Source organism: Entelurus aequoreus, linkage group LG13 (genome assembly GCF_033978785.1).
Source record: "Entelurus aequoreus isolate RoL-2023_Sb linkage group LG13, RoL_Eaeq_v1.1, whole genome shotgun sequence".
Taxonomy (NCBI): Eukaryota; Metazoa; Chordata; class Actinopteri; order Syngnathiformes; family Syngnathidae; genus Entelurus; species Entelurus aequoreus.
The window spans coordinates 68,746,964-68,761,023 of NC_084743.1; the positions used below are offsets into that span (position 1 = coordinate 68,746,964).

A 14,060-nucleotide genomic window follows, 5' to 3' on the forward strand; every position below is an offset into this window, starting at 1 on the left:
TGGAAAAAAATGCCAACATGGCACTGCCATATTTATTATTGAAGTCACAAAGTGCATTATTTTTTTTAACATGCCTCAAAACAGCAGCTTGGAATTTGGGACATGCTCTCCCTGAGAGAGCATGAGGAGGTTGAGGTGGGCAGGGTTGGGGGGGGGGTTGAGGTGTGGGGGGCTAGGGGGTAACGGGGGTGTATATTGTAGCGTCCCGGAAGAGTTAGTGCTGCAAGGGGTTGTGGGTATTTGTTCTGTTGTGTTTATGTTGTGTTACGGTGCGGATGTTCTCCCGAAATGTGTTTGTCATTCTTGTTTGGTGTGGGTTCACAGTGTGGCGCATATTTGTAACAGTGTTAAAGTTGTTTATACGACCACCCTCAGTGTGACCTGTATGGCTGTTGACCAAGTATGCATGCATTCACTTGTGTGTGTAAAAAGCCGTAGGTATTATGTGATTGGACTTGCACTTTATTGGCGCTTTGTACTTCTCCCTACGTCCGTGTACACAGTGGCGTTTTAAAAAGTCATCAATTTTACTTTTTGAAACCGATACCAATAATTTTGAAACCGATACCGATAATTTCCGATATTACTTTTTAAAGCATTTATTGGTCGATATTACCGGACATCTCTAAAAAAAAGTATTGGTATTTTTCAAAAGCCCTATAGTACCTTTTTTAATTTCACAGTACTTTATTAGTACCTGTATAATGTACAACCCTATACTAGAAATAGCACTTATATGGTCAAATAAACACAAACATGATCCTATAGGACTTGCGACTCATGGGTGGATGTCTTTTGGAAATATATTGATATATTCCTAACCAAACTCTCCTTCTGAGTTTCTGTTGTCCTGGCTTAGACAGAAGAAGGCAGCAGTAGATCAAGTAAGTAATGAGGCGTTAATGTGTGTTTTTCTCTGATATATTGCACTTTTTGCCAAGACTGATGGGAGGTCTGCTTATTTGATTGAAAAGAAACAAGGACACATCTTTAAATTGGAATGCCACTGCGATAGCAATCGATCAGTTGCTTATCAAAGCATCTTGTCTGGACTTGTCCGCTTAGATAAAGCCTAAATGCACTCAGGACGGGATTGTGCTACCAAAAAGCCCTTCAGTCGTCAGGATTTTACTGGATGATTAACCTTTGGGGGTCCGCAGAGGTACTGCAGGGGGGTCGTGAAATGTTAAGTTAATTAGACTTTTTCAAATTATATTTCATATTCTCCATGCAATTTTTCCCCAAATTTAAGTATCTTTAAATGCACATTTACATTAATCCAACACATTCTGGTGTAGTTTAGAAATAACACTTTTTGCTGACTCGCAGTTTTAAGATAAAAACATGAATAAAACATGATATTGTAGTAATAATAATAATAGCATATAAGATAGCTAGCTAGTGTCAGGGAGTGCTGGTGACGAACCCCAAGATGCAGAGATGGCAGGCTTGATGCAGGAAAACATGACTTTAATGTAAAAAAATGCAGGGAATGCAGGAATCAAGGAGAACTGGAGACAGGATATAAGATACGAGGAACCAGGAGACAGCAAACAGCTAACAATCCTCAAGCACTGACTGGAGGGCGATTGCCTGATTGGCAATTGCCACAAGGTGTGCCAGGCTGCCAATCAGGGACAGGTGACGGAAATTTAGCGCTCAGAGAGACGTGCAGGAAATAGAACCAAAATAAGAGCGCTGACAGGAAGTAAAACACAAACACGGAGAAAAACCCGAAAATAACCAAGCTGTCAGTGATAAGCCTGACAGCTAGCAATTAGCACTGTAGTTGCCATCTAGTGATTAGCACACCAGTTGCCAGTTAGTGATTAGCGTGACAGTTGTCAGTAGGCAATTAGCGCACTATTCATCTGCTAGCGATCAGCACACTAGTTGTCTCAGTTGTCACGTGTATGACTGTAAAATATATATTTTTTCATTTTGACATAGTTTATAAACGCATTGGGCCTAAAATCCCCCAAAACCCTAGAATCCAAGTACGGAAAAAATAATTTTTAGTGTAAAATGTAATATAAATAAAAACTCATGAACAAATTCAGCAAACAATAAAGGTAATTGAACAGTGATTACCGTATTTTCCTAATTATAAACCGTAACTTTTTCCCCCACGCTTTGACCCCTGCGTTTTATAAAATGCTGTGGCTAATTCATAGATGTTTTCGGGTTCACCAGCTTCACATGTTGCCAATAAATTTAGCTTAGTCACATTAGACCAAAGAAACTGCCGAATGGGTCACGGTGGACCAATGAAATTGTTCACTCAGGATGTAACGATATAATATTTTAATATCACGGTTATCGTGACTAAAGTTATCACCGTTGTCATTATTATTGCAGTATTTTTGAATTGGCTAAAAAAGTACTTTTACACACACTGACATTTTTTGACCAACTTATTTTTCTAAATAACTATAATAAATAGATCCTGTCAGAAAAAAACCCTATTTTGCATATTTTGTGTTTCTTATGTTTCACTGACGTGGTTTCAGTCTTGGTATTTTATCTGTTTTAATGGCTAAGCTTGTATTGTTTTGTTTGTACTGTAGCATTTTAAGATTTATTTAAATGAAAAGTGCGTAACAAAATCTATTATTATTTTTAATTTTTATTTTTGGCAAGCGTTGTGGCATCCTACTCTGTTTAGCGGTTTTTGAACACATGCGCCTCGTGTTCCTCCGAGTATATAACGATCACTCTGTTCTAAGAGAGCACAGCTCGTAGTTTCAATGTTCACAATTTGATATATTAGCTGATATATAGGATTAGATTTGGGTATGTTGTTTTTTAATGGGGAGAAGCTTTATTGTCTCTTATTTTCATGTTAGCTACTCAGCCAGTCCGTGAGTTTAACAAAGTGCAATTATCAATCACGATTTTTTCATAATTTTAATGTAGAACGGTAATACTAACCATTGGGGAGTTTTACTGCAATTATCATTAGTACCGTTCATCGTTACATCCCTAATGTTCTCAATATCTCAAACGCGCACACACACAATTATTGAGTCAGCCATTTAGCACGTTATGGTCTCACAGTCATCATGGCCAAGACTCGACAAAATGCACACAACAACGAAGACGATCGACCCGGCCATCGGAAAAGGGAACCGCTGCCGCACGAAATGGAAATCCACCACCACTCACTGACCTCTCCTGTCCGTCATTCAAAAACATGCAACATAAACAATGATTAACTTAAAATGAGACTCAGAAATGTAATAATAAACGCAATAAGAAAAGATATGGACATAACTGGACAGAACATTTTTTAATGTTCCATTAAAACGTGATTTTATTATCAAACAATTAACATTTAAAACATTAAAATCAGTACTGTTAAATACCGTTATCGATTCTAAGGCACTGAGAATTGGTACCGTATTGATTCCCGAGCTCGGCCACCCCCGCTGCTCACTACCCCCCTCATCTCCCAGGGGGTGAAACAAGGGAATGGGTCAAATGCAGAGGGTAATTTCACCACACCTAGTGTGTGTGTGACTATCAGTGGAACTTTAACTTGTATTGGTTGCAATGCGAAACGTACCCATCCATAATGATGCGGAAACTATGTTATAAATAGAGATGTCCGATAATGTCCAACTCTTGATTACCGATTCCGATATCAACCGGTACCGATATATACAGTCGTGGAATTAACACATTATTCTGCCTAATTTTGTTGTGATGCCCCGCTGGATGCATTAAACCAGTCATTTTCAACCAGTGTGCCGCGGCACACTAGTGTGCCGTGAGAGATCGTCAGGTGTGCCGTGAGAAATTATTTAATATCTCCTAATTAACCATTGTCGGGTGTCCGTGCTATAATAAAGTGCGGCAGATAATGTAATACTCATCTATTTCAGTAGGTGGCAGCAGAGGGCGATAAATACCTGTAAAGACAATCGAGTTAGCGCTGCGCATCACGTGACAGTGACAGTTTGGGATCGCAGCAAGAGGATGCGAGCAAGTGACAGTGATGGAGAAGTTTTTGAGAAGGGAAAATGCAAATGGCGAACAGGGTCCTGGACAAAATTCTGACCCAGATGAAGGCTCTAGTATGAGTGGTCTACAAAATAAAAAAAGACGGTGAGCTCGAGGCAATAAAGCGAAAGCTATCTTTCATTTGGATTGACTTTCACCGGGGATGCGAGAGCACCGACTCCGCAGTGCTTGGTGTGTGGTGAGAAGCTATCCAATAGCGCCATGGTGCCAAGCAAGCTTAAACGCCATCTCCAAACGAAACACCACGATGGACTATTTTGTACGCTTACGTACAAACAATGAGAAATAGGCAAGTTTTCTGAGAAAAACCACAAAGGTAAACAAGAGAGCCCTCAAAGCTTGCTACCTTGTTGTTGAACTCGTAGCTAAATCAAAAAAGTCCCACACTGTGGCAGAAACATTAATACTGCGAGCTTGTAAAGCCATTGTAATAGTAGTAAATATAAATACATTTAGAAACCTATATTATTAACTATATGTATTATATGCTGTGTTAAGAGTGTCATTTTGTGTCATTTTGGTTGGTGGTGTGCCGCAGGATTTTGTAAATGTAAAAAGTGTGCCGCGGCTTAAAAAAGGTTGAAAATCACTGCATTAAACAATGTAACAAGGTTTTCCAAAATAAATCAACTCAAGTTATGGAAAAAAATGCCAAAATAGCACTGCCATATTTATTATTGAAGTCACAAAGTGCATTATTTTTTTTTAACATGCCTCAAAACAGCAGCTTGGAATTTGGGACATGCTCTCCCTGAGAGAGCATGAGAAGGTTGAGGTGGGCGGGGTTGAGGTGGGGGGAGGGTAGGAGGTAGCGTATATTGTAGCGTCCCGGAAGAGTTAGTGCTGCAAGGGGTTCTGGGTATTTGTTCTGTTGTGTTTATGTTGTGTTACGGTGCGGATGTTCTCCCGAAATGTGTTTGTCATTCTTGTTTGGTGTGGGTTCACAGTGTGGCGCATATTTGTAACAGTGTTAATGTTGTTTATACGGCAACCCTCAGTGTGACCTGTATGGCTGTTGACCAATATGCATTGCATTCACTTGTGTGTGTGAAAAACTGTAGATATTATGTGATTGGGCCGGCACGCAAAGGCAGTGCCTTTAAGGTTTATTGGCGCTCTGTACTTCTCCCTACGTCCGTGTACCACTCCGTACAGCGACGTTTTAAAAAGTCATACATTTTACTTTTTGAAACTGATACAGATAATTTCCGATATTACATTTTAAAGCATCGGGAGTCCGATATTATCGGACATCTCTAGTTAGAAACTTTGCAACATTCCCGGGGCCGTACTTATCAAGCTTCTTAGAATTACTCCTAAGAAGTCTGCTAAGAGTTGACTTAAGAGTAAATAAATTCTTCGCTGAAAGCTGCACTTAAAAGTTAGTTATCAAGCGTCTTACTCACACTTTCAGCGAAGTGTAGGACTGAATCTTAAGTGTCACACTCAGAGCTGAATTACGACATTACTATGTGCCGTAAACGGAATTTTAGGTGACGTCATTTCTGTGTCCATAGAAATGACCACGGAAGGGAATCCGTTGTCTAAGAATAAAGAAATATCTTGGAAATATTTAAGTGGACAATGGGAGTGTATATTTTGACAATAAACTACAAAATAATACAAAACAAACTAGTCCCCGCCGGCACTCACGCTACCGCTCCCTCTCTTCTATCGCCCACACACTCACTGACGTCACTCACCTCACGGCCACACACATACGCTACTGTCATAACATTTTCTTTCCAATTCATTAATTAGGCAACTAATTTGAAACTGGTGTGGGTGGCTCTATATATACTAGCCCACTGCAGACACATGCAGAAATCAACAAGGAATCGAAAAGTATTAAATCTGTGACAAAAATAATATCCGCTCTGTCTAAACGATACCGTTTGATCAGCTGCTCGTCATAAAAACAAAACAAAACATTGTTCCGTTCCCTGAACGTTCGCGCACGTCTCTCTCACCTCAGTGCCATCCCCTGCTGGCAACTCCTAACCACTTAAGACACCTCTGAAGGTCTCTTAAATATCGTGGAGAGTAGGAGTGATTCTTAGACTTAAGAACGTTGATAAAAAGCTTTTATTCTTAAGTTTGAGAGTAGGACTAAATTTCGCAAATTCTCAGGACTTAAGTGTAAAATGGCACTCTAAGAAGCTTGATAAGTACGGCCCCTGGTGTTTTAAAATCAGCTGGAATGAATTTGCAGATTTTTGCATGCCATTAAAACAGGAAAAAAAAGAGTCATTTTTTGAAATGCTAGCATCTTCTGGTTGGACCCTGTCATTAACATCAGCAGAATTTCTGCCTCTCATCTGGCCGCAATCAGCTTCTGTGGCCTACAACACAAGCATGGAGACAACGTTTCATTTTTGATGACATTATTTAACTCTTGCAAATGAAGGCTGCATTTTAATCAGCAGCTAACGCTCCATGATGCTCACAAACCCCAGCTGCTCTGAGCATATGTGACAGATGCACATAGCTTGAGGTTATCTGCAGTGCGTGTGGATGTGTTTGATCCTCCTCCACCCTAATGTTTTCCACACTTTACATTTACCCTTGTAGCCTTCAAAGCCCTCTAAAACAACGTCAAAATCTTCCAACGTTTTATACACACACGGCAAGTCTATATATAATGTAGTAACAGACACGTTCATAACAATACTTATTATGTACAATGTTTACCAATTGTATTCGTTTCCGGGACTGATTTAGCAGATTGTCCGCAGCATTTGGTGACCTCAAACACTAACAAACACAAAAAGGCTATGGATTGATTCACACTGGTTTTCGCCTTTTGAAGGGTACTGGAAAATGTATCTTGAAAGTCCTTAAAAAGGGCTTATTTGGCCATGGAAAAGGTGTACGAACCCTGCAAATAGTGTTTACGCACTTTTTGACACATTGATGTTAAAAACGTATTAAGTCCCATATTTTGATTTTTGAGGACTGTAGGACCATTGCAAAAGAATAGAATAATTTTTATACAATTTCCATTTGAATTAGGGCTGGGCGATATACTCGATATATCGCAGGTTTGTCTCTGTGCGATATAGAAAATGACTATATCGTGATATTCGAGTATACGTTCTCACGCAGTTGCTTTTAGCTGCGGGCATTACGCTACAGGCTCTTCTCACTCTTTGTTGTCTCTCCTTCTCACAGAGACTTAAAACAAGCGCACCTTCTTACATACGTCGCGTGAGCAACGTCACACGCTCCCGCGGAGCAGACAGGTAGCGACATGGTAACGTTAGCTGTGATGCTAACGGCGCGGTGCGGGTGGTAATACGAGAGAGAGAAGGTGCAAATCTGGTAACAAATGAAGGAAGAATTAATTCCCAAGAAAAACAGCACAGGGGTCCATCGTCTGGCGGTAGTTTGGCTTCAAGCGGGAAGATGTTGAACAATTATGCGGCATAAGCGTTGCTACAAAAAGTAGCATTACTGCTAATATGTAGCATCATTTGAAAAGTCACCCGCTGGAGAATGAAGAGTGCTTGAAACTCGGCATGTCAACATCTCCGTTCAGTGCCACACCAACAAATTGCCGAAGCAACTATTTCCACATCAACACCGTATGAAAAAACTAGTCAACAACAGAAGGAGATAACGTCCGCAGGAACCTACCACATAGCGAAGGACGTACACTATTTGATTTCCTATTATGCAGCTCATTTTTACTTGACACTTATTGAAATATCTTGTGTGACATCATGCACAAAAGTACACTTTATTTGTTTTAAACTATTGTAGTGGCGTTCTGTACAAAAAGTGCACTTTAATTTAGTGTTTTGATATGTCATCTTAGTGACATCATGCACAAAAGTGCACTCATAGCTTGTTTTAAAATGTCTCTGACAATCTTGCACTTTCTGTTTTGGAAATGACATGAATATACAGTTTTGGTAAATTGACTTAGTTGTGACTTCCCTCTCTGCATGAAAGTTTAAAATGAGCATATATTAATGAAGTATGAACAAGAATTTTTTAATGTAAACACATAGAATCATCATACTGCTGTGATTATATGCATCAAGTGTTCATTCAAGGCTAAGGCAAAATATCGAGACATATATCGTGTATTGTGACATGGCCTAAAAATATCGAGATATTAATAAAAGGCCATATCGCCCAGCCCTAATTTGAATATGATAAAAGATGGTTAAATACATACAACATAAGGTTCTTAGAACCCACTGATGTTATATAATTATATAATGCATGCCCTAAAAAAACAATGCTCTGACACACAACCACTGTTAATAGTGACTTAACTCTCTAGTGAGCTGTAGCTGCTTAGCACCCCACTCAGCAGGGATTAGGCACCAAACACATGCACACGTACACACCAGCCCTACAGTGCCCTGAGTCAGCGTGTGGTAGCAACATTAAAAGCAGCAGGTGAGCAGGAAGAAGGAAGAGTTTTTGAAAAGCACTATCAGAGTCAAAACAGCAAAGGGAATGTGATCGACCCTCGTGAGTGTAGGTGAGTTCCTTTTGGACATCTTTTAACCGTCGTCTTTTAGATTGTAAACGATCGACACAGCGTCATGCTAAGATGTGTCGTTACTGTAATATTTGTGGTTACCTGATTTAGCCACACATCCTCAATGCTGTGGATGTGGATTTGTACACAAGGAAGTGAGTTGCAGGTCTCAGCTTGCAAGGTTAACTGATTACTTGGCATATTGGAGGTCTTTGATGGGCTTGTCGTCTTAGTAAGACGTACAGTAAGAGGATGTGGAAACGAGGGCACTCTCATAATAACGGAAATAGAATGAATCCATCTAAAGGTCTAACGCAGGGGTCCCCAAACTTTTTGACTCGGGGGCCGAGTTTTGGTTGGGGGCGTGGTTGGGGGCGTGGTTAAGAGTGGAGGAGTATATTTACAGCTAGAATTCACCAACTCGAGTATTTCATATATATATATATATATATATATATATATATATATATATATATATGTATGTATGTATGTATGTATGTATGTATGTATGTGTATATATATATATATATATATATATGTGTATGAAATACTTGACTTTCAGTGAATTCTAGCTATATATATATATTTATATTTATTTTATTATACATATAAATAAAAGAAATACTTGAATTTAAAGGCCTACTGAAACCCACTACTACCGACCAAGCAGTCTGATAGTTTATATATCAATGATGAAATCTTAACATTGCAACACATGCCAATACGGCCGGGTTAACTTATAAAGTGCAATTTTAAAGGCCTACTCAAATGAATTTTTTTTATTTAAACGGGAATAGCAGATCCATTCTATGTGTCATACTTGATCATTTCGCGATATTGCCATATTTTTGCTGAAAGGATTTAGTAGAGAAAATCGACGATAAAGTTTGCAACTTTTGCTCGCTGATAAAAAAGCCTTGCCTGTACCGGAAGTAGCGTGACGTCACAGGAGCTAGTATTCCTCACAATTGTCCTTTGTTTACAATGGAGCGAGAGAGATTCGGAGCGACAAAGCGACGATTACCCCATTAATTTGAGCGAGGATGAAAGATTTGTGGATGAGGAACGTTAGAGTGAAGAACTAGAGGCAGTGCAGGACGTATCTTTTTTCGCTCTGACCGTAACTTAGGTACAAGCTGGCTCATTGGATTCCACACTCTCTCCTTTTTCTATTGTGGATCACGGATTTGTATTTTAAACCACCTCGGATACTATATCCTCTTGAAAATGAGAGTCGAGCACGCGAAATGGACATTTAAAGTGACTTTTATCTCCACGACAATACATCGGTGACACACTTAGCTACTGAGCTAATGTGATAGCATCGTTCTCAAATGAAGATAGAAATAAAAGAAATAAACCCCTGACTGGAAGGATAGACAGAAGATCAACAATACTATTAAACCATGTACATGTAACTACACGGTTAAAAATTCTCAGCCTGGTAAGGCTTAACAATGCTGTTGCTAACGACGCTGAGGCTAATTTAGCAACTTAGCAACCGGACCTCACAGAACTATGATAAAAACATTAGCGCTCCACCTACGCCAGCCAGCCCTCATCTTCCCATCAACAGCCGTGCTCACCTGCGTTCCAGCGATCGACGGCGTGACGAAGGACTTCATCCGTGGGTTTGACGGCAAGCATCGGCTAGGCGTAGTAAGTAGTCCTTGTTGTGTTGCTGTAAGTATTGTACTTAGCCGCTAATACACCGATTGATCCCACCTACAACGTTCTTCTTTGCAGCTTCCATTGTTCATTAAACAAATTGCAAAAGATTCACCAACACAGATGTCCAGAATACTGTGGAATTTTGTCGAAGAAAACAAGAGGTTTTTGTATCGGGTCCGATGAGGTCCAACCACTTCCGTGGATTTTGTGACGTCACGCGCATAAATCATATCTGAAGGAGTTTTTCAACCGGAAGTGTGGCGGGAATTTTAAAATTGCACTTTATAAGTTAACCCGGCCGTATTGGCATGTGTTGCAATGTTAAGATTTCATCATTGATATATAAACTATCAGACTGCGTGGTCGGTAGTAGTGGGTTTCAGTAGGCCTTTAAATTTCCCGCCACACTTCCGGTTAAAAACGTTTTATTATGCTGACGTATGCGTGTGACGTCACGAGGGCAAGGGAAATATTCGGAGCCCGGAGAAAAAACTCTGTTTTCATTTCATTATTCCACAGTATTCTGGACATCTGTGTTGGTAAATCTTTTGCAATTTGTTTAATGAACAATGGAGGCTGCAAAGAAGAACGTTGTAGATGGGATCGGTGTATTAGCGGCTGGCTGTAGCAACACAACAAGGACTACTTACCCTGATAGCAGACGCCTAGCCGATGCTAGCCGCCAAACCCACGGATGAAGTCCTTCGTCGCGCCGTCGATCGCTGGAACGCAGGTGAGCACGGCTGTTGAGGAGCAGATGAGGGCTGGCTGGCGTAGGTGGAGCGCTAATGTTTTTATCATAGCTCTGTGAGGTCCGGTTGCTAAGTTAGCCTTAGCGTCGTTAGCAACAGCATTGTTAAGCTTTACCAGGCTGAGAATTATTAACCGTGTAGTTACATGTACATGGTTTAATAGTATTGTTGATCTTCTGTCTATCCTTCCAGTCAGGGATTTATGTATTTTGTTTCTATCTGCATTTGAGAACGATGCTATCACGTTAGCTCAGTAGCTAAGTGTGTCACCGATGTATTGTCGTGGAGATAAAAGTCACTGTGAATGTCCATTTCGCGTGCTCGACTCTCATTTTCAAGAGGATATAGTATCTGAGGTGGTTTAAAATACAAATCCGTGATCCACGATAGAAAAAGGAGAGAGTGTGGAATCCAATGAGCCAGCTTGTACCTAAGTTACGTTCAGAGCGAAAAAAGATACGTCCTGCACTGCCTCTAGTTCTGCACTCTAACGTTCCTCATCCACGAATCTTTCATCCTCGCTCAAATTAATGGGGTAATTGTCGCTTTGTCGCTCCGAATCTCTCTCGCTCCATTGTAAACAAAGGAACATTGTGAGGAATATTACCTCCTGTGACGTCAAGCTACTTCCGGTACAGGCAAGGCTTTTTTATCAGCGAGCAAAAGTTGCAAACTTTATCGTCGATTTTCTCTACTAAATCCTTTCAGCAAAAATATGGCAATATCGCGAAATGATCAAGTATGACACATAGAATGGATCTGCTATTCCCGTTTGAATAAAAAAAAATTCATTTCAGTAGGCCTTTCAGTGTTCCGGAGGCTATCCAGTAGATGGCAGTATTGTCCTGTTTAAGAGTGTCACAACATTGCTGTTTACGGCAGACGAACTGCTTTACGGTAGACCAGGGGTCGGCAACCCGCGGCTCTAGAGCCGCATGCGGCTCTTTAGCGCCGCCCTAGTGGCTCTCTGGAGCTTTTTCAAAAATGTATGAAAAATGGAATAAGATGAGGGGAAAAAAATATATTTTTTGTTTTAATATGGTTTCTGTAGGAGGACAAACATGACACAAACCTCCCTAATTGTTATAAATCACACTGTTTATATTAAACATGCTTCACTGATTCGAGTATTTGGCGAGCGCCGTTTTGTCCTACTAATTTTGGCGGTCCTTGAACTCACCGTAGTTTGTTTACATGTATAACTTTCTCCGACGTTCTAGGACGTGTTTTATGCCATTTCTTTTTCTGTCTCATTTTGTCCACCAAACTTTTAACGTTGTGCATGAACGCACAAAGGTGAGTTTTGTTGATGTTATTGACTTGTGTTGAGTGCTAATCAGACATATTTGGTCACTGCATGACTCCAAGCTAATCGATGTTAACATGCTATTTAGGCTATCTATATGTACATATTGCATCATTATGCCTCGTTTGTAGGTATATTTGAGGTCATTTAGTTTCCTTTAAGTCCTCTTAATTTAATTTATATCTCCTGACACACTATCTGTATGTAATATGGCTTTTAATTTTTTGCGGCTCCAGACAGATTTGTTTTTGTATTGTTGGTCCAATATGGCTCTTTCAACATTTTGGGTTGCCGACCACTGCGGTAGACGAAAACGTGACGGCTGTTGTTGTGTGTTGTTACCGCGCTGGGAGGACGTTAATGGAACTGCCTAACAATAAACCCACATAAGAAACCAAGAGCTCGCCCTCCATCATTCTACAGTTATAACGGCACGCTGTTTATATCGTGGGAAAGCGGACGTGAAAACAGACTGTTCCCAGTCAGGTCCGCATGGAGCTGGAGGGGGCGTGGCCTCCAGCTCTGGCTGAAATCCGGGAGTTTATCGGGAGAAAATTTCTTCCGGGAGGTTTTCGGGAGAGGCGCTGAATTCCGGGAGTCTCCCGGTAAAACCGGGAGGGTTGGCAATACAGTATACAGTATAGCACAAAAGGGAATTAAAAGGATGCTAACTGGATTACAGTCAGGTGGTTTAGTTGCTTTCTGCTAAGGCGGAAATGATGTAACACACTAACACTAGAACCATGTTGAGCCCCTCCACCCCTCACTGGCCTGCACTAACAAGGCAGGGGCACACTGTCATTGTTGGGAATAAAAATAAATAAAGACAGTGTGACTGCATTGGTGTTTGAACATTGTTAGTTACGCAGTGCGCTTGAACGCTTCATGTGAAGAACGCCTGCACAGTGAAGGGAGCTCAGTTTTAATTGATCTTGCACAGACATGAAGAAAGTTGTTCTTTGTTTTGTGTGTGTTATACCACACCTGTGCCACCACTTTTTATACAACATGGTATCAATGCAGCTTTCACATCTTTGTGGACATTGTTGTCGTTTAGTTTCTATAGTGCAAGTTAGCAAATAGCATCATTGGTGATGGGCAGGAGGGACAATCGCATTAATTATACTGTATGACACATACCGTGCATGAGTGAATCTACCATGGACCTTTGCTGCGTGAATTATTTTTAGACTTTCTATTTATTTTCCATTATGCAAGTTGTCATTAATAACTGACATTAATTTGATGACTCATCGCTGTTGTTCTGAGGGCTGCCAACTCCCTTGATAGAAAAAAAAAAAAGAGCTATTTCAATGGCAGGTCAGGCTGACTCGATTGTATTAACCCCTACCGGTGTGGTTAAGATTTAGTTCCTGTTTTTTGTTGTCATGTGAAGCAATTTTTATGCAAATGACTAAAATCTGAATTTAATTAATCGCAAGTTTTGAAAAGATACGGACACATTGTTTAATAATTTTTCTATAGTGCACAATAACACAATTACCAGATATACCGATTAAAAACACTTTGAGAGTGCAGACCTCCGCCAAACCATTTCTGACATTTCCTGAAATTTTATCAAAAATCCGACCATAACAATCTGAGCCGTGTTGCTATCGACTGTACCTTAACAGACAGACAAAAGACATATTAGGCTTTTTTCCACCGCAGGAACTCTGACAGTATCTTTGCCATTTAAATGAGATACCCCATGTTTTTCCACCAGAAACTACCTGGGTAGCTTGGTGAGACTTTCGGAATTTCAACAGGAACTTTAGAGAAGTTAGTTGTGCTGACGAACGCTGATTGGTTT

General features: G+C 40.3%; 1 protein-coding gene across 3 annotated transcripts in view; it reads left to right on the forward strand.

The window, feature by feature from the left end:
* LOC133663657 (A-kinase anchor protein SPHKAP-like) overlaps positions 1–14,060 on the forward strand; it is a 383,555-nt gene that overhangs the window by 45,249 nt on the left and 324,246 nt on the right. The window contains exon 1 of one of the 3 annotated variants that reach the window (XM_062068309.1): positions 8,396–8,518. The exons of the other annotated variants lie outside the window; for them this stretch is intronic. The gene's annotated coding sequence lies outside the window, so the exon portion shown is untranslated. Of the gene's footprint in view, positions 1–8,395; positions 8,519–14,060 lie in introns of those variants that run through there. 3 annotated transcript variants of the gene reach the window in all.